At 49.4% G+C, this 22,639-nt stretch overlaps 1 protein-coding gene across 12 annotated transcripts in view; it reads right to left on the minus strand.

The window, feature by feature from the left end:
- The window catches only part of PKNOX2 (PBX/knotted 1 homeobox 2), a 198,548-nt gene that overhangs the window by 79,414 nt on the left and 96,495 nt on the right, over positions 1–22,639 (minus strand). For 8 of the 12 annotated variants that reach the window (XM_069468710.1, XM_069468717.1, XM_069468711.1 and 5 more), the window contains one exon: positions 15,370–15,477. The exons of 3 other annotated variants lie outside the window; for them this stretch is intronic. The gene's annotated coding sequence lies outside the window, so the exon portion shown is untranslated. Of the gene's footprint in view, positions 1–14,665; positions 14,739–15,369; positions 15,478–22,639 lie in introns of those variants that run through there. One more of the 12 variants, XM_069468706.1, reaches the window with a different exon arrangement.

Below are 22,639 nucleotides of genomic sequence, written 5' to 3' on the forward strand. Positions count from 1 at the left end.
ACAGTTGAGTGGTCTACGCCCAGAGACAACCATCCGTGAGGCCGAGAGGAGATTGTTCAGTCCTGAGCACGTGGGGCTGTGGAACAAGGGCCAGAACGGCCTCGGCAGAGGACACAGGAACAATTTTCTGAGGACCCAGATGGCCCTTGCCCCTCCCTCTCTTTGAGGTCACCACAGGCCACTAGGCCACTGCCCCATTGCCCTCTGGGGGCTTCTCCTACAAGAGAACAGGAGGCCTTTTCATCAGGGGCTTAAGTTTCCTTCTCTGCTCACTCAGGCGCAGAAGCCTCCGGCAACTTGACACTGGGGGAGCTCAGCTGCCGCGAGCCCCGCGCCCATGGCCGGAAGCTGGCTGCTTGCACACCCCCACCCACACAGGCGCTCCCCGTCCTGCTGGGCACGTCCTGGAGAGGAATTTGGGGATCTGACTCATCTTGTCTGAGGCTTGGCGAGGACTGTGCAGTTGGGGTGTGGGGGACTCCTTGAGCACAGCTGGGTCCCAGCCCTGTGGGGAAACCTGCCCCTTCTGCTCGTCCTGTGGGAGGGGGAGGGGAGTAGCAGGCCTGAGCTCCCGCGAACCCAGCCCGAGGCGTCCAAGCTTTTGTCGGGGGCTCTGAGACGCTGCGGGGCCCTGTCCAGAGGCCCCAGCACTCCGTTACCAGACACCCGGGCATTCGAGGGAGCGCAGCCAAGTCTGCAAACGGAGGACACAGGAGGAACAACCTGCCATAGCGAAATTTCCCATCGAGGATAGGTTGTTTTTTTGTTTTTGTTTGTTTGTTTGTTTTTATGCTGAAAACCTTGATTACATGACAGCTAAGAGGGGGAAAACCTAATGTAACACTCAACCCCACTATGACATCCAAGAAGAAATCATTTGTATCACTGATATCATCATCAAAAGAAGCTAAAAATGCCATTTTACAGCGCTCAGGAGCCCGCGAGGCAGTGCGGGGCGGATGAGGGGACGTCAGAGGACACCCCTTTAGGAAACAGGAATGGGCCATGCAAGGGCACCGGTCTCCCTCTGCTCCTCAGCTCCTGCTTTCCCGCCACCCTGCAGCACGAGGCCCTGGGTCTGGGGCCCAAACTCCAGTGTGTTGACAAACAGGCTTAGAAAAAAACACCAAGCTCATTAGGAAGGAGCTCATTAGGACTTGTTGACATGAAACCCATTAGACTAATTAACATTCCATTAACGGCCTGGGGCACCAAGGGGTTAATGCTTCAGGGCAGTAATTGGGCTGGGGTGCTGGGGGTTTGTGGCTCAGGGCCTTCAGGATGAGAAACAAAGTCTAATTGGAAACTCTCTGGCCAGCTGGCCGGACAGCATTTGTTCCTAGCCCTTGACCCTAGCTGACACAAATTGGATCTGGTGCCGAGAGAGGAGAGGGGGAAGGGCCCAGCTTTCCTTGGGCCCCTCACTGTCCCCCACCACCTGCCCCAAACTGGAGATCAGGCCAATGGTTGGCACAAGGACAAGGGGGAGGGGATCTTTCCACCCTCTTGGACTCTGGCTGCCCTATTTTCTTCCTCGACACCATCACCCTCCACTCCCTTCTGGTCCACTTTCTTTCTCAGCCCCTGAGAAGTGAGTCCCCTCTCCTCTCCAGGGACCAATTTTCGGTGATGTTACCCACTCTTGGAAAAACTCTTTGGAGAAGCTAGAATCCCTGAGGCCTCACAGCCTAAGTCATTCGGATAGTGTTGTGGTTCAGGGCTGGGTGTCTGCCTGCCTTCCTCCCTTCCTTCCATAGCAGCTAAGAGGCGCTCCTGAGGATCCCCTGGGAGCCCTTCTCATCTGTCCTCTGACATAAGCAGTATTTGCATGATTTTCCTTCCCTCAGTACAAGCAGAGGCTGTGGAAGTTCCATCCCCTGCCCGGGTCTCAGTTTCCACATCTGTAAACTCTGGGATTGGACAACAGGACTCACGAGGTCGTCCTCAGCTCTCCATTCCTGTGATCAGTGCCTGTGCTTAGGGTCCAAAAGACCGGATTCCACACCCAGAGGAATCTGCTACTCAGCTGCAGCCTGGAGAGTCACTTTCCCTCTTGCATTGCAAAATGAAGGGATTTCCCCAGAATATTCAGAAAGCTTTTGCCCAGGGTTAGCACTCCACACATGCTTGTTGAATTGAATGGAAAGAGTTAGATTGTAGCTTCATTCCAGAGGCCGGCCAGCTCTGTCATTAGAGTGGGAAGGAGGCCCCTGAGGCCAGCGCACCCGGAACCCTCAATCCCTGCAGCCCAGACGGCCCCAGGTTACCCCTTCACCCCCACCCCCAAGCTGTCCCCTCTGAGCAGCTGCCGGGGCCTGGGTTCTGACGTCTAGACAGATTTGCAGGAGGCTGAAATAACACAGTGAACTCGGCAGGAGGGACCAAAAAGCTGCATTAGTAACCTGGCTGGCTGCAGCTTCTCCCTCTGGGGCAGCCGCCTCAACCCTGGCACAATCCCGTTTCTTTTCTCTCAGCCCCAGGCCTTGTCCAAAACGATGGTGTAGCCCAGATCCCTTCCCCGAAGTGGCCTGTAGGTGGCGTCACAGGGCCCCACTTTAATTTCATTATATAATATAACCTGTTTACTAAATCATGTAATCAGTCGCCTTAGGATTTACAGCTTCGGATGTGTATGGTGAATTGGACTTTGAGTCAAATTTAAAAACAAATAAAAATGAGAGGCAGCTGTTGCTGATAGTGTGATATTCATCTTTTGGAAACAAATTCACCCCAGTGCTATAAATTATGCCTGGAAAAAAAGTGTCGGTGGTGGGAAGGAGTTGGCTAGGTCTCCTCTGCTGGCAACTTGGAGCGATGAATCTTGAAATAACAGTGTCAACCTGTCACTGATTTCATGTGACTCTGTGGATTTATCTAAAGAAACTCAGGCGTAAGAGTCCACGCGCACATGCGCGCGCGCGCACACACACACACACACACCCGGGTCTCTTCGCAAAACCCAGTAAGGGCTAGAAATGACAAGCTGAAAGCTGAGTGTCTACAAGAACTCCGTAGTCCTGCAGCCTGCTGCATGGAGTTGGCACTGAGAACTGGGCAGTGACGAGGATGAGGACAGTTTGGGGGAGGGGTGGAGAAGGACAGAGGGGAGAGAGAGGATGCTTTAAAATATGAACAGGGAGGGATCTGTTACCCCAAATCAGTTGTCTGGTTGAAATGCTTTGAAAAGAGGGAGAAGTGATGCGTCCTTCCGTGAGGTGGGGACTCAGGAATGGTGGGAAGAGGGGCAAGCTCCCCAGGATCTTGTCCCACTTTACAGCACATCCAATGCCACCCCGTTCCTCTCCACCCCAGGTGCTGTGGGAGCCGGGAGGAAGCTCGGGGTCTGTGGATTCTGGGGCAGGAATGCTGTAGCCTAGTGGGTGCTGCTTCCTGCCTGTCTTTCTGATCTCTGGGTGTTGGGAGCAAATGGATATCTCAGACTGGGGCCTGGCAGCGGGGGAGGGTGGCTGTGTCTACGTTACCTAAGGAAGGACGAACAGGTGGACAGGGACTGAGCAGCACCTGCACTCAGGTCTGACCCCCTTGTTCGCTCTGTGTCCTCAAGCCTGGCCAGCCAAGAGGTCAAAAATGAGCCACAGCACCACAATCACCCAGGTCCCAGGGCACACTGCACCTGGCACAGAGCCCAAGCCCTTGCAGAATGTCACACACAGTCAGAGGCCCACTTCCCCGGTGCCCCTCCAGCTCCAGCTTGAAACACTCTGTGGGAAATAATTCCCTACTGACTTGAGCAAGAAGCAGAGATGACAACGAAGACAACCAGACCCTTCGGCCACCCACCGCTGTCTGTACTAATTGTCAGTTGCTACCTTTCTGGGAAGTCTACTTGAGTGGTGGTGCCAGGTCATGCCCTAGTAAGTATTATAGTGCTGGTCTCCCGGGAACAGAGTGGGGACAGAGTGGAAGCCAGCATGAGCTTTGGCTAGGACTGCCTGCTTCTGACCCCCGGGAGATGTGCAAATCTCTCTCTCTCTCTCTCTCTCTCTCAGTCCTCTTTCAACCCTTAAATGCCACGTGGTGAATGGGCTTTGGATGAGGTAAGAGCCTTCTGGGAAACCTGAATCTGGAGACCTCCCCTGCCCCCGATCCCAAAGAGTGTGGCCTCCCCCAAATGGCCCGTGGTCCTACTTCCCAGGGCCTCCACCGCCTCTCCTTTCTCCACCTCAAGGCCATTTTACTGTTTGTTCTTTATCTGGAATAATTTGTCCCCAATGTGGCTGGGCTAACAGGTCACACACACTCACTGACCCCAGCCTAGAGATGAGGGACAGCTCACTCTAGAGACCCAGTTCTGGAGGAGGGGGTGCTATGATCCCTCTGTGTCCACAGTTCCGTGGGGGGAGGCTCAGCAGCACACAGGGCAGAGGATTTGACTACATAATATTTGGGGACAGGCCCTAGCCCTGGATGTGAGTGGGGCTGTTGACAGTGGCAGTCACTCCCCCTCCAGCACCCCCTCAGCCCTGGCTCCTCCATGGGCAGCACTTGTCTTCCTTAACTCCAGCCTGACTAGATTTCCTAGGGACAGCCCGCTGCCTCGCCCTGTTGCAGACCGCCATGCCACTCTGACTCGTGGGGGGTCCTAGCACACCAGGGCCCAGGGCTCCGGGGCTGCAGCCTCCCCACCTGATGCCCCAGTTTAGCTACTTTTCAACTGGGCTCCACAGCACAGACCAGGGGAGTTATAAGAGCAGCTCTGCTCTGCTCCGGAGCCCTCCTCCCCACCGCGCTCCTCCCCACTGCGCTCCTGCTTCTCCACACCAGGGCCAGGGAGCAGGAGAAGCCCCGCTTTCCTCCCTGCCTTGGCTGTCACACCTTTTCTGGCTTCAAAAAGCCGCTGATATATTTTACAAACTGAAACAGCAATTTAATTCCCCCTGATAGCAGCAATTGTCCATTAGATCTTCCTACGGAGGAGCTTAACAATAATTCCTTTCATCCAACTGCTTGCTTCTTCTTGATCTGAGAATCAATCCCATAAATAGCAGGCAAGAGTTCTCACATTACTCTCCCCTCCAGCTTTTAGCATTTTGATGAAGATTCTCATCTCCTCTTTAAGCACTTTACAACTTGGCAATTTTTCCCCCTTTGATTCCTTTAAACAAAATAAAACAAAACACAGAAAAAAAAAAAAGCATGCTGTCTGGAAGGGTGAGCACAGCCCTTGCACTCTGCTCAGGGAGAGGCGGTATGCACCTTCTCCCGCCTGGAGGTCGGGGGACGGCAGCAGTGACCTCCAGTGGCTTCTGTCTGCTGAAAAGTGGGTGCTGCTCTGCCCCAGAGGGGCATCCCTAATACGGTCCTAAGCTTCACACCCCCCCGCACTGGGGTCCTGCTTCTGCCAGTGATGCTCGACTTAGACTACTTCTCCCTTCCCAAGAGTCTCCTCCCCCTGTGGCTGCACCCCAGGAATGGAGGTGGGAGACAGGTTGCAGCCAAACAACATGGTGGGAGAAGGGGGGAGGCCCAGGGAAAGGAGAAAGCTTGAGGCCTTTTATTCAATTATTTTTTGTTTCTTTTCAATATCCAGGCAGCTCCAGCGACCAGGGACAGAGGAGAGCCCTCCAGCTCCTCCACGGGTGGCAGTGAGGGTGGGTTGCCAGGGCCCCTGGGAGCCCCCGAGACACCGTCATGTGCTCTCTTGTCTGCACACACACGGAGAGAAACAAATCTAAAAATGGACCCAGGGACTGAAGTCCCCCTCGACAAACCTGATTCCCAGGTTTATTATTTGTTGAGAGCTGACAGCGGCGGCTGCTCAGGAACCGAGCTGAGAAAACAACACGGGCTGGGCCCCTGAGGCTCACAACTCAACAGAGACAGACACGACTCTGAGCTGGGGATCCCAGATGGAAGGAGCCACCCCCACCTGCCCTACCTGCCTCCCTCGCTTTCATAGTCTCTCTCTTCTCCAAGGCAGGCACTGAGGTGGGTCACACTCCGTGGGAGCTGGGAAGAGGAGGAAAGGCAGAAGTGGGGGCCACATAGGTGAGGGCAGGGCTGGGGAGGTGGGCAGCAGGCCTGGCTGGGGGTGGGCACAGGGGCTAGGGACACCGAAGCTTACCTAGTCTATTACCTGAGATGACCTCAGACTCTCCCGGAACCAGAGGAGACGAGGAGGGTCGGCCAGGCCCCTTTTCCCTCCGAGAGGGACTGTACCATATCCTCTGGTTGGAGGGGACCTACCTCCCATTTTTTAAACTTGCCTCCAGGGCAAAAAAAAAAAAAGGCAAGAGTCAGGGTTGTGGAAGCAAGTGGCTGCCTGGACTGGACTCAGTTTATCCTCAAAAAGCCACTCATCCCTGATCTTCCATGCCCAGCCAATGGGTGCCCCTCCCCTGGGCCTTTGTGGTGGCCCAGGTGGAGCTCACAAGGAACAGGAGGGGAGGGGAGGCGAGGTAGAGTCCACGACAACGAGATCAGCTTAAGGAGGAAAGGCTGCCCAGCCGGGCTCCCTCAACCCCGGTCCTCACTGCCCCTGGAACGAGGGCAGGTACACTGGCTCTGTGCTCCTGACCCACCAGGAGAGGCAGTGAGGACTGGGGGTTGTCATTCCTCCCTGGGGAAGGGAGGATGACAGTCATGATGGGACAGGAAGTGACACGGCACCCAGACTCACACCCGGGCGCTGAGCAGATACACCTTCCATCGCTTGACCCAAAAGGTTTCCTCCACCTTTTGCTGTATTTCTTGTCTGCCAGCAAGGTGTTCTGCATTGCACAACCATGCCCTTCCCTCCATCAACACTTTGCTCCAAACCCTACTCTTTCGAGAAGTCACTTTCTACTCCATGACTGCCCTTCCCTGGAGCCTGGCCATCAGGTGCAAGTGGGGCATCACGGTGGGGATTATCACTACTCGTATTTCTACATTTTGGAAAATCTCCTTCCCACCTGCAGGTCCCATCTTGCCCATTGACCTCTGTGCTCCCCAGCAGACAAGGTCATGGCTCTGCCTTGCATCTTCCTTGGCCAGGGGAGCCTGTGCAATACGACTTCGCAAGGTCTACCTCCTTATGGAGTCTGCATATATACACACAGTTGCAATTTTATTTCTTTGGCTTACTGTTAAAATGTAAAACAAACAGATCTGGGAAGGATAACCCTTTAAGTCCCAGCAGCCATTTACACCTCAGTGAGAATGAGTTTGTTAATCCCTTTCCCGGGAGCCAATTTTGATAGGGGTGAGATGATAATATAGACTTAAAAATAACTGCTTCTTAGTGCCCCTCCCCATGCCCCAGGCCCTATGCTAACAGACATATACAGATCACCTGGCTTGTTTTTCCTAACAAACATAGAGTGTCGGCATTATGATTGTTCCTATTCGTGGATGCGAAAACTGAGGCTTAGAGAGGTTGAGAACGTTTCCAGATGTTACACACAATCTGACCCGAGAGTCTGAAAGTTTAACTTCAAAGTCTCAAGGTGAAGGAAGGAAACAGCGAAGAAGGAATGAGACCCCTCAGCACTGGAGAAGAAAAGGCAAGGCCAACTGGGAAAACAAGCTGCCCACTCTGAGTTGGCCCATCGAATACGGGCCTCCTTTGGCTTCTATATGCCCTGATTTTCTGAACATTATGTTATACTGACACCACTCAATGTTTCCTGTGTGCCAAGTTTGGGCTTTTGTACATTAGTCAATGAACACGCGCTCTGTGCCTTCCCGTGGAGGGGGGGGGGCGCTGCTTACACAGCTCCAGTTCATTCTGTCAGTCCTGGCATCCTGGTACTGCCGTGTGTGTTCACATTTATTTAAATATTTCATTGCATTTCGCTCTTGTTATCGTATAAAAATGAGTGGGAGATGGGAAAAAGAAATGCTGATCCCAGCGATAAGAAGCAGGGGTCTCATGAACATAGCGCAACCGAGACAGAGATGGAAAACATCAAGCGTGCTCAAAGTGGCAAATCTTGAGTCTTCATCCTGGACTCACTGGACTGTGTGTTCAATTAGGAAGGGAAAGAACAAAATTAAAGAAAGAACACAACAAAATGATGGAAATATATGGTTGAAGATTGCATCTCAAAGGCGATGTATAATTGGAATCTGATAATGTGTTGTAGCTGTCTGGGAGCAGAACTCCAGGAACGCATGCTGTGCATACAAAAGCCGGGCTGCCTGTCCCTGACCCTGCGCTCAGCGGCTCCAGGGCCGGGGCTGTGACTCACACTGACTGGGATTTGGTCAATGTCTCCTTCTTGTCAGCCTGGACCGAGGGGCCTTGCTGGGGCCCAGGTGGGATAGGGTGGGGTGGGGTGGAAGGGAGTATGCAGTCAGCCTGCTCTCTGTGACTGTCTCCACTTGCTCTTCTTTCCCCATCCACCCATGGCTTTCTAGGGACCACCCACAGCTGCAAAGAAGTCCCTGTTCTGGAATGAAATCTGTCCATGACGCGCACAGGCTAGGAGGCACCTGGCTCTCTCTTTGGAAAGCCTGCCCAACTGAGCAGTCCTATTACATGGTTTTTTCAAGTCAGGGCACCCCATCTCTAGGGGGCATCCCCTACCTTGTCATCTCTCCCTGAGTCCAAGCTTTACCCTGTTGCAGAAGTGCCTTTCTGCTCACCATCCTTTCAGGGTCTTCTTCGCTCAGCCCAGAGACAGTCCAGACAGCGATCTGAACAGGGGGCCAGTGGAGACATCCTTGCAAGCCAGCAGTGGGGTCATTACCCACAGCCTCCAAAGCAGACAGCAATTAGGCAGAACTGTGGAGGGCAGAGCTGTCTTCTACCTCCCACTGGCTCTGTCTGTCCCCTGCCAGGCCCTGTCCCCTTCAACCTCTAGCACTGGAAAAGGGGTTGTAGTTCTCTGGCTCCTAAGAGGGAAACCTTTAGTCATGGGCTGGCCCTGTGGCTGCACTCAGACACAGAGGAGAAGTGTTTCATGCTAACAGCAGAATCTTTGAATACTAGCAACTTGTCTGAAAATTATAATTTGCTTTGAGCCTTAATCCTTTGCAGTGACAACTCATTTCTTATCATTGTGGTCTGAGTGGAAAGACAGAGTCCTACCTTCAGCATAGCATCTTCGTAGACCTGAAGTTCAAGACTGTGCCTTTACTTTCTCCCTCCCTTCTCCAGTAAGATGGACCCCGCTTCCCAAGCCTGGGCAAGGACCAGGGCTGGGAGAAGAGGAGGAGAAGACAATTTGGCACTATGGACTCTGGCCCTCAGGAACCAATTAGGATGCTTTGACTTAGAACAGTTACTAACCTTCTGGGATCTGAGCCCTTGTTAATCTGTATCTTCCAGGGTCAGGCCTGCCCAGGGAAAAGGAACAAAGCACCTTTGCTTCCAGATCGAGAGGTTCTGTCTGGAACAGTTTGATCTGAGCAGGCAGGGGAGCTGCATGTGAGATGTCTGCTCTTAGAGCTGGTCTCCAGGGTGGGAAGGAGGAAAAACGGGGATCCTTGTCCAAGATGACTCCCCAAAGGCACAAGTTTGCCTAAGGGTGAGGCAGATGCCTGCTGTCAGCAGGCCCCTCGGAGCTTTCTTTTCTTTTTAGGGCCTGGCAGTCTCTGATCAGCGCCTGTGCTTTGTGGCATTGGGAAGGGCATCTGCTGTCTCTTTGTTCTGGAGTTCATGACAGTGAGAAAAGGATCTCACTTAAGGAGACACTTGCTGTGGTCAGGGGTTAATTCACTAATCCCTGTGAGTGCTCGTGAGCTGAGAAAGAGTGGGGAGTTGGGGAGGTGGGCAGAGGGAGATGAAGAAGTAAGGAAGCCCATTTCCAAACATGATCGGGAAGGTCAAGTGGAGAGGTCCCCAAGGGGACAGACAGCGGAAGCTGGAGCACCAGAGGGTTCATAAGAGCCACCCACAGTGAGAAGCTGGCAGCTACAGCTGCCCTGAGGCTCAACCTCAGCTTTTACTTCACTCCTTGGGAAACAAACTGCTTCTTCCCCAGTTCCAGAAGCAGTGGGGACTGTAGGCTCTGAGCAGACTGGCAGAGGACCAGCAGAGGTGGAAGGGTCCTGAACAGTCATGAGGTCTGGCTTCTTCCCTGGACGAACAAGCAAAGTTGCCCAAGTTTGTGCAGCAAGTTGGAGATACAGTCCTAACAAGAACCCAGGACCCAAGCAGCAAATTCAGTAATCATTTACTGCGTACCTGCTGTCTGCCAGGCACTGTGCTAGGCAGCGAAAGTTCCAGAAGGAGGAAACAGAGATGACCTGAAGGGAATGAATAAAGATATGACAAAATGAAATTTTCCCTGGGCTGAAGCAAGACAGGTGACTTCAGGTTCAAAAGATCCCAAGGGCTGGGTAAGAGTAATAAAGAGAAAGGAGAAGACAGGGCGGAGTTCAAGCCCCAACTTACTGGGGAAATTTCAGATATTTAATGGGAAAGGGAAAGAAAACCAAAATTTCCCACAGATCCTCACTGCAAGACTGGAAATAAGAAGCTGGTAGAGAAACACCATCAAGTGCTAAGAGAAAGGTTTCCAGGCGGGATTCTGCGCTCAGTCAGGTTGTCAGTCCCGCGTGAGGACAAAATAGTCAGTGTGGGACGCGTGGGAACTGAGTTTACTGCCCACTCGTCAATACAAAAAATAGCCAGAGGTAGTATTCCAAAAACACAGAAATCCAAGGAAAAGGACACCACATGTGCAAGAAACAGCAGCAGCTGGGGTGACTCGATGGAAGGGAAAGAGGCGGAGGGAGGTGGGGGCGGCCTGTTGTTACGTGATGGTGGCTGAAGCTTCTGCTGCGGCAGCCGAGACCTTTTCCACCGTCCAACCGCCCGGCTGAGTCCTGCGGCTGGATAACCTTTCCATACCCGTAGTGGGTTTCATGCTTTTAAATATATTTCCATCTTATAATCAACCTGTAGAATGCGGAGGTAACTACAGTAATAAAATGGAATATAAATCTTCTAAATCTTCACAATGTAAAATAGTAGATAATACGCTATTATTGTGCCAAATATAATATACAGTATTATATACAGTATACATAACAGTTATAGTATACTATATATCTACATAATATAGTATATAGCATATAATATATAAAATGCTATTTATATTATAGTTCATAGTATACTATATATTAATACTACTATATATAGTATTTTATATAATGTGTATTATCTACTATATATTACATGATATGACATATTCTATATAACATTTTATTTATTATATGATTTAAAAATGCTGTATATTATATACTATATCATCATATAGTATATATCACATAGTGTATATTATATATAGTATATAATGCTATATGCTATATTATATATGGAATATACTATACATTGTATGTTATATGGTATATAGTACTATATATAATATATAGTGCTATACTTTATATGATACATAATATTATATATAAAGTATATATTGTTTGGTATAATATCTACTATTTTTATATTGTTTAGAGTTATACTTACATTAATATATATTATACATAATATAATATAATAGTATTATATATAATTTATATATTGTATAATATAAATTATACATAATGCTATATGCTAAAAATAGATAATATCAAATAAGTTTGATACAAATTTATCAAACTAATAAAAGTTGGGAGGGAGAAATGTGTGCTAATTTCCTCAATTTTCATAGCAGGGAGTTAATAGACAAAGAGATAAATTTAGAAAAAAGGACTTAAGTATATTATTAATACAATAAATGTTGGTCACCAAATAACTAAAACCAGAAACTATTCGTTGTGGTTGACTTTGGATCACGAGTCTTGTGGGTAGAGATGGGGGAAAGAAGGGAGACCTTTTATTTTACATCTTTTACTCTGTTTGCTTTTTCCTCTCATACATACTTTACTTCTAATTTAAAAAATAACAAAAATAAATAAATAATCAAACATCTGTATAATCGAAAAGTAATCAGCAGTTGAAAATAATGGAGTAGATCTACTTATTTTGACTTGGGAAGCTATTGATCATGTAACCTAGGTTAAAAAAGCACGCTTTTAGAACAACATTTGAAACATAATATTTAGATGTGTTAGAATAAACACCAAAACCAGTAAGACATAGTCCCTGCCTTCAAGGAATTCCCCGACCACAGGCCTCTCTCTATGTCCTGTGACCCAGGCCTTGTGGCCTGCTTCTGGAACCTTGTCCCTATTCTAGATCTCTGTAAGAGGCCCACCTCTTTTTGCAATAGATTAGAGCTATTTTGTGCATGTTTCAAGTAACAAGAAGTCATGCTCTTGACTACACCTGATCAGTCTGAAGACTGGCCTGGATGAGGCTGCACAAGAGGTGAACAGCTTTCTGCACAGATACTAGGTGGGCGGAAGCACAGAGGGGCTGAGAATCTGAGGACTATAGGATGTCAGGCCTCAAAGGCTCCTCAGAGAGCTCCTTGTCCAGCTCCCTCATTCATGGATAAGGAACACACGTGGGGCCCAGAGACGGGCAGTGGCCAATAAAAGTTGGCCACAGTTGAATTAGTGTCCAGAAAAGAGAGGACCAGGCTTGTTAAGGGCAGAGTTGGGCCGAGAGCAGACAGGTTGAAAGCTGGACCGGAAGCCGGATGCCGCGGCCCACAAGGGAGTCCTGCGGCTGCTCCGGACTTTGAGGGGAGACCTGGAGACATCAGACCAGATCGTCCTTCCTTAGAGTCCACCGTGGCTGGAAGGAAGCAGTTTTACTTAAAAATTTTTTTCTTATTATATATATTTCTTCAACTGCTCTAACTTACAGAAAGATGTGATTTTAATATGGGCAGGAGGAAGCACCCTGGGGCTACCAGGGAGGGGCTTGGAAAGGAACTGGCATTTTCTGAGCATTGCCAGTACACCAGACATTGTGCAAGGTGCTTCCTTGTATATCATTTCATTTAATCCTCATAGAAGCCCTAAGAGGTAAATATGACTGCCACAATTACATAAAGACAATGATAGTTAGAAAACTTAAGTTGTATAACTTGTCCCAAATCCCACAGCCAGCAAATGGCAGAGCTATTATAGAATTTGAGTCTCATTCCAAAGCGCGAGCTTACTCAAAGAATCAGAGGGTTCCGATAAATGTGTTAACTAATGGAGAAGAGGAGAAATGTCTTTCCCAAACAGGGATACAACAATTGCTGTTCCCTTCCCAAACCCTGGCTTTACCCAAGCCATGAATTGACCCTGGCTGGCTGGCAGAGACTAGGATTCACGTTTGCCCAACAGGACTTTGAAAACCCCTGCTTCAGAGGATGTTAGCAGCTGGGGCTCCCTTCCTCCCCACTCAGAGCACTGATGGTGCCTGCTGAGGACACAGAGACCCACGGAGCCAGGCATGGAAGAAGATGGGCTGCACTGGGCATGAAGGCAGGCACTAGGAGGGGCTGGACTCCAGGATTCTTGGCTTCTTCTATCAACCTCAAATTCATGTTAACTTCTCTTGCTGTCCCTCCGATGCTGGCCCCCAGCCTCCTCCTACGTCTCCCCAGGTACCTCTGCCTCCACAGAGCCTCTGACTTCGAGGGGAGGCAGGCAGGCCCAGGAGAGGATGTATGTCAGTTTGGGTTTGTCATTTACACGTGGAGATCATTAACGAGACTTATTTTTAAATTGTAATTGCAAAATGTAAATGCTCCCTAAACCGATGTGTAATTGCTACCCCCTCCACCCCAGCTCTTCCCCTCTGGTGCCAGCTTTGCGAGGAGAGAATTAGAAAATAAAAAGGGGGTGGATTATGTAAGCAAAACGATTTTAAAAAAAGAGCGAGAGAGCTAAGAATTTAAGTGAGACAGCTGGCGGCTTCTCTGATTGCCACACTTCTAGCATTAGCTGCAAAAATTGTCCTTGCCAATCGCACCCATCCAACCAATAGTGTCAACTGTATTTAGTCCTCAGAACAGACCATGCCACACTCACTTGGCAGGACAGTTCAGTGGTCAGTGTGTGTGTGTGCACCCGTGATGGGAGTAGGAAGAGGTCGGCGGTGATATCTGAGGTTGCCTCTGGCTCATCCATGAAGCCTTCTACTCTACAGAAAGACACAGTCCACAGCAGGAGGTAGCAGTCGGTCAACCTGTTGGCCCGTATTCCACCATGCAGGTGATGGCAGAGCCACCTCCATCCCCCCAGGTTGGCCTGTCTGGACTCCAGCATCCACAGCCTCGGGTGGAGAGAAACGGGACTCTACCGGGGAGTTCTCAGTTCTGTTTCCATTCCCAGAGAAAGTCACTGGACTTGGGCCACCACACACTTCACACGGTCAGGTAAGGGACACTTTTCTTTTTTTTTTTTTTTTTTTACCTTCTCCTCATCTTCCTCAAGCCCTCCCCACAGCCACTGTCCACAGTGAACTCCTCTCAACATCACTGTCACGCAGGCTCCAAATGTGGTTGAAGATTGTCAACCTGTGTGCCCAGTGGCATCATCCAACCCACCCTCGGTGAAGACTAGGCGCCCTTCCCTCCACTTTCACTTCAAGGAGGCGTCCACCGTCGATAGTCCTAGAACACAGCTCCCCAGACAGGAAGCAGGACAGCCCGTCCTTCTCAGACACGTGGTCCCCTGTGAATATCCACGGCTGTGCCAACCACTCTCTCCCTCTCCCTCTCTCCAGGGAAACCAGCTTTCGTGAGGGATTTGGCAGTGGTTACTGCTCCCAAAGGGGAGGCTGATGAATGTAAGGTCCCAGTGGCCCTAAAACATCAGGGAAACTTACAAAATCCTGGGCAGGGTCCTTTGGAGTTGGGGCCCAAGCTCACCATAACAGATCCAGCCCTTATCCTGGCATACTGGAAAGAAAAAAGGGTTGTTTGGGATAACTGGATTTCTAATTCCCTGCCTATATCGATATTTACGTCTGGGAGATGATGAAGTTACTTAAGGGGATGAAAAAAAACACTATCTGATAAGAGGATTAAATGAGACTCTCTACTCAAAATGCTTTATACATTCTGAAGAACTATTTCTCAGAGTTCATCAAAAACACGTGGGGTGCACACTCCTGAGTCTTGAGCCTGACTCCCAGGATCAGAATCTCTGGTTGTGGGGTCGGGGAACTGCCTCTCTAACGCCCTGCCCCCAGGTCATTCTCAGATGCTAAGGCTTGTTCCAGAGAGTTGTGCAAATGTTAGGACCATCGTGGATGTAAGCAATGCCCCATCCATCTGTATCAACAGCAAGTTATTGTTCACGGAATACGCAAACAAAAAGAGAGTTGTACAGGGAAAAGGCCTGGCCCTGTCCTCAAGGACTGAGGAGGTGAACAGACAGACATGAAAAAAATACAACGTTTTCCTTTCTAAGGTTGTATATGCCCAGTGTCAGCTCATGTTCTGAGCTGGTTCCAGAGGCTTTCAGGGAAAAAGCTAATCTGCCTGGGGGCTTTAACCATGTGTTAAAGGACAGAAAAGCATTTCTTACTGTTCAGGTGATCCCTGCGGCCTCTGGGATGGTCCTCAGGAGACCCACTCCCCTCTTCTCACTTCCAGCTGGGCCAGAAATTCTTCCTGTCAGCTAGAGCCAACGCACCTGCAAAACAGGGCAGAGCAGCTCTCAGCAGGGACGGCAGGGGGCTCAGGGGCTGTCAGAGAAGGGAGACTCACGGGCTACCCCCCAGGGCTGTAATCTCCAAGCCCCTGGGCCATGGCCTGTTGGGGACTGGGCTGCAGAGCTCCGCCACCCTTTCCCTACAGTCCATGGAAAAATGGTCTTCCATGAAAGTTAGGAATGGGAGGGGCTGGGGGGTTGGCGAGGCTCACAGCAGGAGGTGAGCACAGGTGGGCCAGCATATTTACAGCTGCTCCCCATCACTCACATCACTGCCTGAGCTCTACCTCCCACGCTGTCCGTGGAAAAATGGTCTTCCATGAAACCGGTCCCTGGTGCCACAAGGTTGGGACTGCGCCCTAGGGTGTGTTCTATTCTATAAGGATATATATATATATATATATATATATTTTTTTTTTTTTTTTTTTTTTTTGAGACAGAGTCTCACTCTGTTGCCAGGGCTAGAGTGCTGTGGCGTCAGCCTAGCTCACAGCAACCTCAAACTCCTGGGCTCAAGCCATCCTTCTGCCTCAGCCTCCTGAGTAGCTGGGACTACAGGCATGCGCCACCATGCCCGGCTAATTTTTTCTACATATATTTTTAGATGTCCATATAATTTATTTCTATTTTTAGTTGAGACAGGATCTTGCTCTTGCTCAGCTGGTCTCGAACTCCTGAGCTCAGACAATCCTCCCACCTCGGCCTCCCAGAGTGCTAGGATTACAGGCTGAGCCACCGTGCCCGGCCTATAAGGGATATATTCTATCTCCTCTGCAGACATTTCTGCCATATCTACCTTTCGACTCTCCTCAATGTGGTTGCTGAGGCCCACAGAGCCATTGAAGAGCCCAAATCCTCGTGCCCTGTTGTTGCCTGTCTGGCTTCCTGACACCAGGTGTGCCTACGGCCCTCTCCCTAAGTGCGGGCAGGTGTCTGTGAGTGATTTCTGGGTGCTGCGAAGACCATGGCTGACAGCTTGTTTTAAGACCATAGGCAGACGCAGAGGAAGGGGTAGCGTGGTGGCTTTTTCATGTGTGCAGATACATTTCAGGTCCACGTGGTGGAAGGCCTTGGCTGGGGGTCTGGAGAGACACTGATGGGGTGGGAGAGGGTGGGGAAGGTGTCTGAGGGCAGCAGGGAGGAAGACTCCAGGGGGGGAATGGACCAAATGCAGCAATTAGCAGTGAAGGACAACTGTGGCTTAAAGGTGGCTTTGGATGCCACTTTTTATTTTTAGACCCATTTATTTTTAGACTAAAATGAATTAATTTTGCTTCTCAGTATTTGAAATAGACCAAGGTATCAGCAAATGGAGGCTGGGTGGTCAGCACTGTCATAAGGTTTGGCCGGACACGTCTCAAACAGTCCCATCAATTTCTTCGTGAGGATGAGTTGCTAATTTGACTCCCAGGAGGCTGTGCTTGGAGCCAGGCCTGCAGGGTCGGGGTAGGGGTCTGCCCAGAGTCCTGGGCTGCACTGTCAAGGCAGCACCCGGAGCACCTCCAGCCCAGAGCGTCAGCCCTGCACCAGAGGCAAATGCATCTTTAACATTAACAGCTCCTTCCTAGTTAACACCATCTTAGTCTCCCTGTAAAAACACATTTGCACCTCAGTAAAGAATGTAATTAACTAGTGACATGACAACAGGAGGAGCTAAACAGTGGCCCAGGCTGGGAGCTGCAGCAGGGAGATGGAAATGTTTCATCTGCCCCAACAACAAGACTTTCCCACCTCTTTTCCAGGGTGTGTGTGTGCGTGCACGCACATGTGAGCATGTATGTGTGCCCACGCATGTGTGTATGCACTGCTGGGAGGTGACAGCGGCAGGGACATAGCATCCGGGATCCTGAGGGAGGTTTGAATTCCTGGTTGCAGGAGAGGGGAAGCCAGGTGTGCTGGGAGAACTGAGAGAAGCTCCAAAAGTAGGCAGGGTGGTTCATGAATTTCCATTAACAAAAGCTCTCTGGATTGAAACAAAATCCCCCTCTCTTCTCCACAGCTCAGACTCCTCCCAAGAGGAAATAAGGGCTATGGTGACACATTCAATGCAGCAAGAGTCTCAGGCAGCCACTTAGAGGAGCCCAAGGATCCAAACCACTAGGGAGCACCTAAGAGATCTGAACCAACTTGGGAGCATTGAATTAGTCCTATCTCACTCCCTGAACCCTGCTCCTCCTCCATGAGACCTTATCTGTGACGAATCCCAGTTCTCTGGCCATGTCTGATTCCTCCCTCCTGCAAGCACCTAAGTTTCACTTCTCCATTACTATCCACTTCTCATCCCTCTCCAGTCAGGGCTGAAGATCATCTCTCCTTTCCATTCCCAGCGGCGCAGTCTAGAGAGGACTCTTCTCCTTGGCCATGTCCCTCCTCACCAGCAGCCCCCAGCACATCTGTACACTGCTGCTTCCAGACTGAGCTTCCTAGGCAGGTGACTTCATCCACGTTCCTCAACGACCTAAGTCCATGCCAGGCGCTGCCTTTGTGGGGCTTACAGCTGTGTCATCACCTACTCCAGAATTTTCAATGACTCCTTGCTCATAGAAGACACTCAACAAATGCATGTTGGGTGCATTATACCAAGTACAGCCTACAGAGTGCCTGAACTTGGCCTCCAACTGCAGTTCTAGACTCATCTTGCACCCGCACCAGAGGCTCTCCACCCTCCATCCACACACAACACTTCCCATTCTCTAAACCTGTCCCCCACTTCACTCCATGCCCCAACTCTGCATTTCTATCTATCAAGATCTTAACCATTCTTCAATGTTCACTCAAACATTCTGGCTGCTACCTCTACAACCAGAGTAATTTTTCTTCCTCTGTGTTTCCGAGTAGCATGCTATTTGTCATTCTCTGAAAGCTCTTGTCACATTCTGTCTCATGCTGTGGTTATCTTGGGTATCTGTCACCTCTTTCCAAACTGTAAGCTCCTCTTGCACACAAACTCTATCTTATATCTGTATAATTTTTCAGTTTACAAAGTACTTTCATATGTAATATCTTCTTTAACTCTTAAAGTAACCTTTAGGAGTATGTATTTTAATATAATAATTTAGTTACCTTTACAAAATAACAAATGCTTATCGTAGAAAATAGATAAATTTAAGAGGAAAACAGTTAAGTTGTAATCCTACAATATAAAGATAAACCACAGTTAATATTTGGAGTAAAATGCTTTTTTCTAAAAACAGTATCCTACTATGCATTTACTATTCAGTAAACAGCTTTTTATATTTAACAACATATCATAAACACCTCTGCATGTAGAGGAAATACATATTATAGTTTTAATGACTATATGGCATTCCATTTATGGATGTACTATAATTACTAAAATAAATTTTTAACATTTGTTGTTTATATTATTTCCAGTTTTTGCTATTATAAACAAATAGTGACTATTCTTCCAGGGAACTTTTGGTGCAGAGTTGATCATATTCTTAGGATGATTTTCTAGATGAGGAATTGCCAAGTTCAAAGATACATTGATGTTAAGGAATTTTTACAAATTACTTGCAGGAAGGTCACACCCATTTACATCCTATCAGCAGCATATGAGAGATGCCTTTTTCCTTGCCAGGTAGTCATTCTCTTTTTATAGATGTGGATAATGAGGCTTGGAGAAGACAAGCACAGGGCTAGCCTAAGAAAACAGCCAGCAAGTGGTATGTCTTCTGATTCCAGACATTTTGTTCTTCCAAACTCCCTGCTTCTCTTTGCTCTTATATTTCGTACCAATCCAAAGAGAAGGCTTGCAGTAGTAAGTGCTAAATCAATGTTGGACTCCCCGAAGGAGAAGGCAGCGGTGGGTGTACTCTGACTGGGGCTGTGGGCCATTCCTGGGAGTTTTGCTAACATCAGTCTGATCAGACTTGGCAGATGAGAGATCTGTTCTTGGGTAGCTTTTTAAGGCTCCTTCCTCCCTCTTCTGGGCAGGTGCAAATTGCTTTAATTTATCCCCCCATGTATTAAGAATCTACCATGTTCTGGGCCTGAGCATCAAAGCATTGAAGATGAATCAAACTCTCTCTCACTCCCTCCCTCCCTGTCTTCAAGGTGCTCACAGTCTAGTGGGGAAGACAGAAGGTGAAGAAATAATTATAACCCGCAATGTGTATATGATGCTGCTTCTGACTGCAGCCTCAGGGTCCCCACCTCTGCCAAAGCCCACAGTGACAGGAGCAGGGGACAGGGCTTGGGTCAGTGTTGAGAAAGGCAGGAAGCCCTGGCTGCGTGGTGTGTCCTTCACCCTCTGCCTCTCTCATCGTGTCCTTCTGGCCCTGAGGGGCCCGGACTCCCTCTGACGTCCCTCTGCGGCCACGTGCTGCTTGTCTTGCTGCTCTAGCTGAGCCTCTGCCCGCCCCGGCTCCAAGACAGCACTGAGGAGCTGGAATTCCTCAGAGAGGAATCACAGCAGTATTAGGGAAGAGAAGCTGACCCTGCTTCCCACTCAGGGATTAATAAAATACACTTTTGAGGGAGGAAGGACAGAGGACCGCTACAAGGCTGCGATATACATGGACTTCTCCTTAACCAGAACCGACAGCTACCTAGTTCCACTTGTTCCCCAAGCCTGGAGAAAGCTTTAAGGCAGAAACACAGCCTGTAATCTCCTTTCCGTCACTGCCAGCTATTCCGCCAAGCATAAGGGGGGCCACTCGCATGAGAGAAAGCTGGGCTGGCAGGGAGGAGGACAACCCCGATGGCTGAGGCTGTCCTCCCGGCCCCAGCCCACCTCTGCGAGCCACTGGGCCCCTAGACTCATGCCACACACACCTCTCTAGATCTCGGGTAGAGAGACCCCACCATGTACAGAGGCCTTCCCCTTTGAAAGGCTAACACGCAGCCGGGCAGGCAGGGCCAGGCCGCGGAGGCAGACAGACACACAGAGAGCTGGACGGATGGAAAAACATGGGCCTGTGTGACTTGATGGCCCAGATTTGTCAGGGGACAAGGAAGGGAGCCCTTGCTTGCCTATCCAGGTTCATTCTACCAGGGCCCCACTGACGGGGGTTGGGCAGTCTTCCCCATGGAACGCTTCTGCTTGTTTTGCCAACTCGCACTTGGGCGTTTTGCAGATGAGTAGGATAATGATGAAGACTGAGCCTCTGGATCTCTGGCCAGAGGCTCAAAGCAAATGCCTGTCCCCTGTCCGCTTTGGGGAAGTCACCCTCCTCTGGTATCTATTCCAGGAGCAAAACCGCCAAGGTCTTTGTTCTGATTGGTCCAAGAGCCTCGAAAGAGTCTATTCTCCCTCTGGAGAGAGCCCACCAGTAGCCCCTTCTTCCATAAGTGCAGTGATGAAGTGTAGTTTGCCTACGAGGACCCTTCAGCAGTTCCCCAATAGTGGGCGTCTGTGAGCCTTTAGGCTCCTGCCACCTCCCTGCTGGGGCGGGTGAGCTGAGGAGGCCGGGCAGCCAGTACCAGCTCTGCCACAGCCTGGCTCTGCACTGGTGGATGAAATCCACCACCAACTGATCTTCATCATTGTCGTCTATAAACCAGATGCTGGACCTGACAGTGTGACATTGTCTCATTGCCTTCTCTGACAGCTCTTGATCGGCTATTGAACACAATTGTCATCCCAGGGAAAGCCTCAAATTTCACCAAAGCAACGAGGCTGATCCCAAAGAGACCAGATTTCAATCCTCTAGGAAGCCAGGGGCTCTTGGGAAGCTAGAATAATTTACAGACTTGTTTATGCTGTTTCTCCTCTGCTCAAAAGTCTATAACGGCTTGCCAGGGCCTAAGAAGACAAAATCCAGATCTCTCAGCCTCCATTCTTGTCCTCCATAATCAGCCTGACCCTCTCTTCCTTAATCCCCTGCTACTTTCAGATCTGAACCTTTTCTCCAGCTAGGCCAGGCTGCCATTGTCTCACAACCAAGCACACACCATGTCTGAGCTCTCTGTCCCTCCTTGCTCAGGCTACCATGCTTCTCTCTCCTTCCACTATCCAGGTCCAATCCAACCTGCAAAGACCAGCTCAAATCAGCCTCTTGCACCCTGAACCCTAGGACTGGCCCTTAATCTTACTCTATTTTGGGAACCTCTGCTTTTTGTGTTCATCTCAACCTCCCCGATGGCATCATAAACTTTTGTGGGCAAGACGTGTGTCTTACATTTCTCTTCTCCCTTCCATACTGACCCAGGGTAGTACTGTGCCTATGTAGATAATCGAAAGTATTGTTCCTGTCATGGGAAGAGGAGATGCTACTAGAAAATATCAAATCAGATCGATGCTGAAGCAGTTCAGTCGAGAGTTTGCCTATTTAGTTATTATTATTCATTGCCAAAGGCATTACAATTCTTTATATTTCTATGTGTCTTGGAATTGAGAGCTTTTGACTAAACTGTGTGTTGTTTCACATGCTTCCTGCACTAGTATTAAGTGAACGTGGGAGAGATAATACAATGGAGTGGAAAAGACTTTGAAGTCAGACAAATTTGGAATCATGTCTTAGGTTTCCCTCTTCCTAGTTGTGTGACCTGTATGAGTCTCAGATTTCCTATTTCTATAAAATGGGGCCAATAATACCTACCTCACAGATGCTCCTTAGGAATTTACGGTGTTGTGTCCCACACACTATGTGCTTAGCAAATAATGTAGGGCCGAGCAATGACAGAGACTAAGCCTTTAATAAATGGTGACTATTGTCACTAATGATAATGATAGTAATAATAGCTTGTTCAGATCTTATTTAGCAAAATTCTACTCATCCTTTAAGACAGCTCTGGAAGGTTTTTCTCTCAAGGCCACCCTACCCCTACAGGGTTAGTCATTCCTTCCTTTCTACCCCCTAATAACTGGGACCACATCTCTAAGATGAAGCCCAAAGCTCTTAGCCATGAACTCCAGGTGTTATCACTGGATCACTATTATCTACTCCTACTTGTGTCCCTCCCACTAAGCTCTGAGCTTCCAGAGAGCAGGGACTCTGCATTCCTCACTGGGTGCTTCCCGCTCTGGCCTGGCATCAGGCAGTGTGTGTTTATCACATGAGGAAACAGTGGACAAGCAGGGATGCCACAAGCAGTCAAGGACCTGGGCAGAGTGTGACGAGGCGCACATTTTCTGTCTGGAGAAATGGGCTTGGGGGAGAGACTGGTGATTGGGAGTCCATAATGGAAAGCAAATGTC

Source organism: Eulemur rufifrons, chromosome 6 (genome assembly GCF_041146395.1).
Source record: "Eulemur rufifrons isolate Redbay chromosome 6, OSU_ERuf_1, whole genome shotgun sequence".
In the NCBI taxonomy this organism is placed as follows: domain Eukaryota; kingdom Metazoa; phylum Chordata; class Mammalia; order Primates; family Lemuridae; genus Eulemur; species Eulemur rufifrons.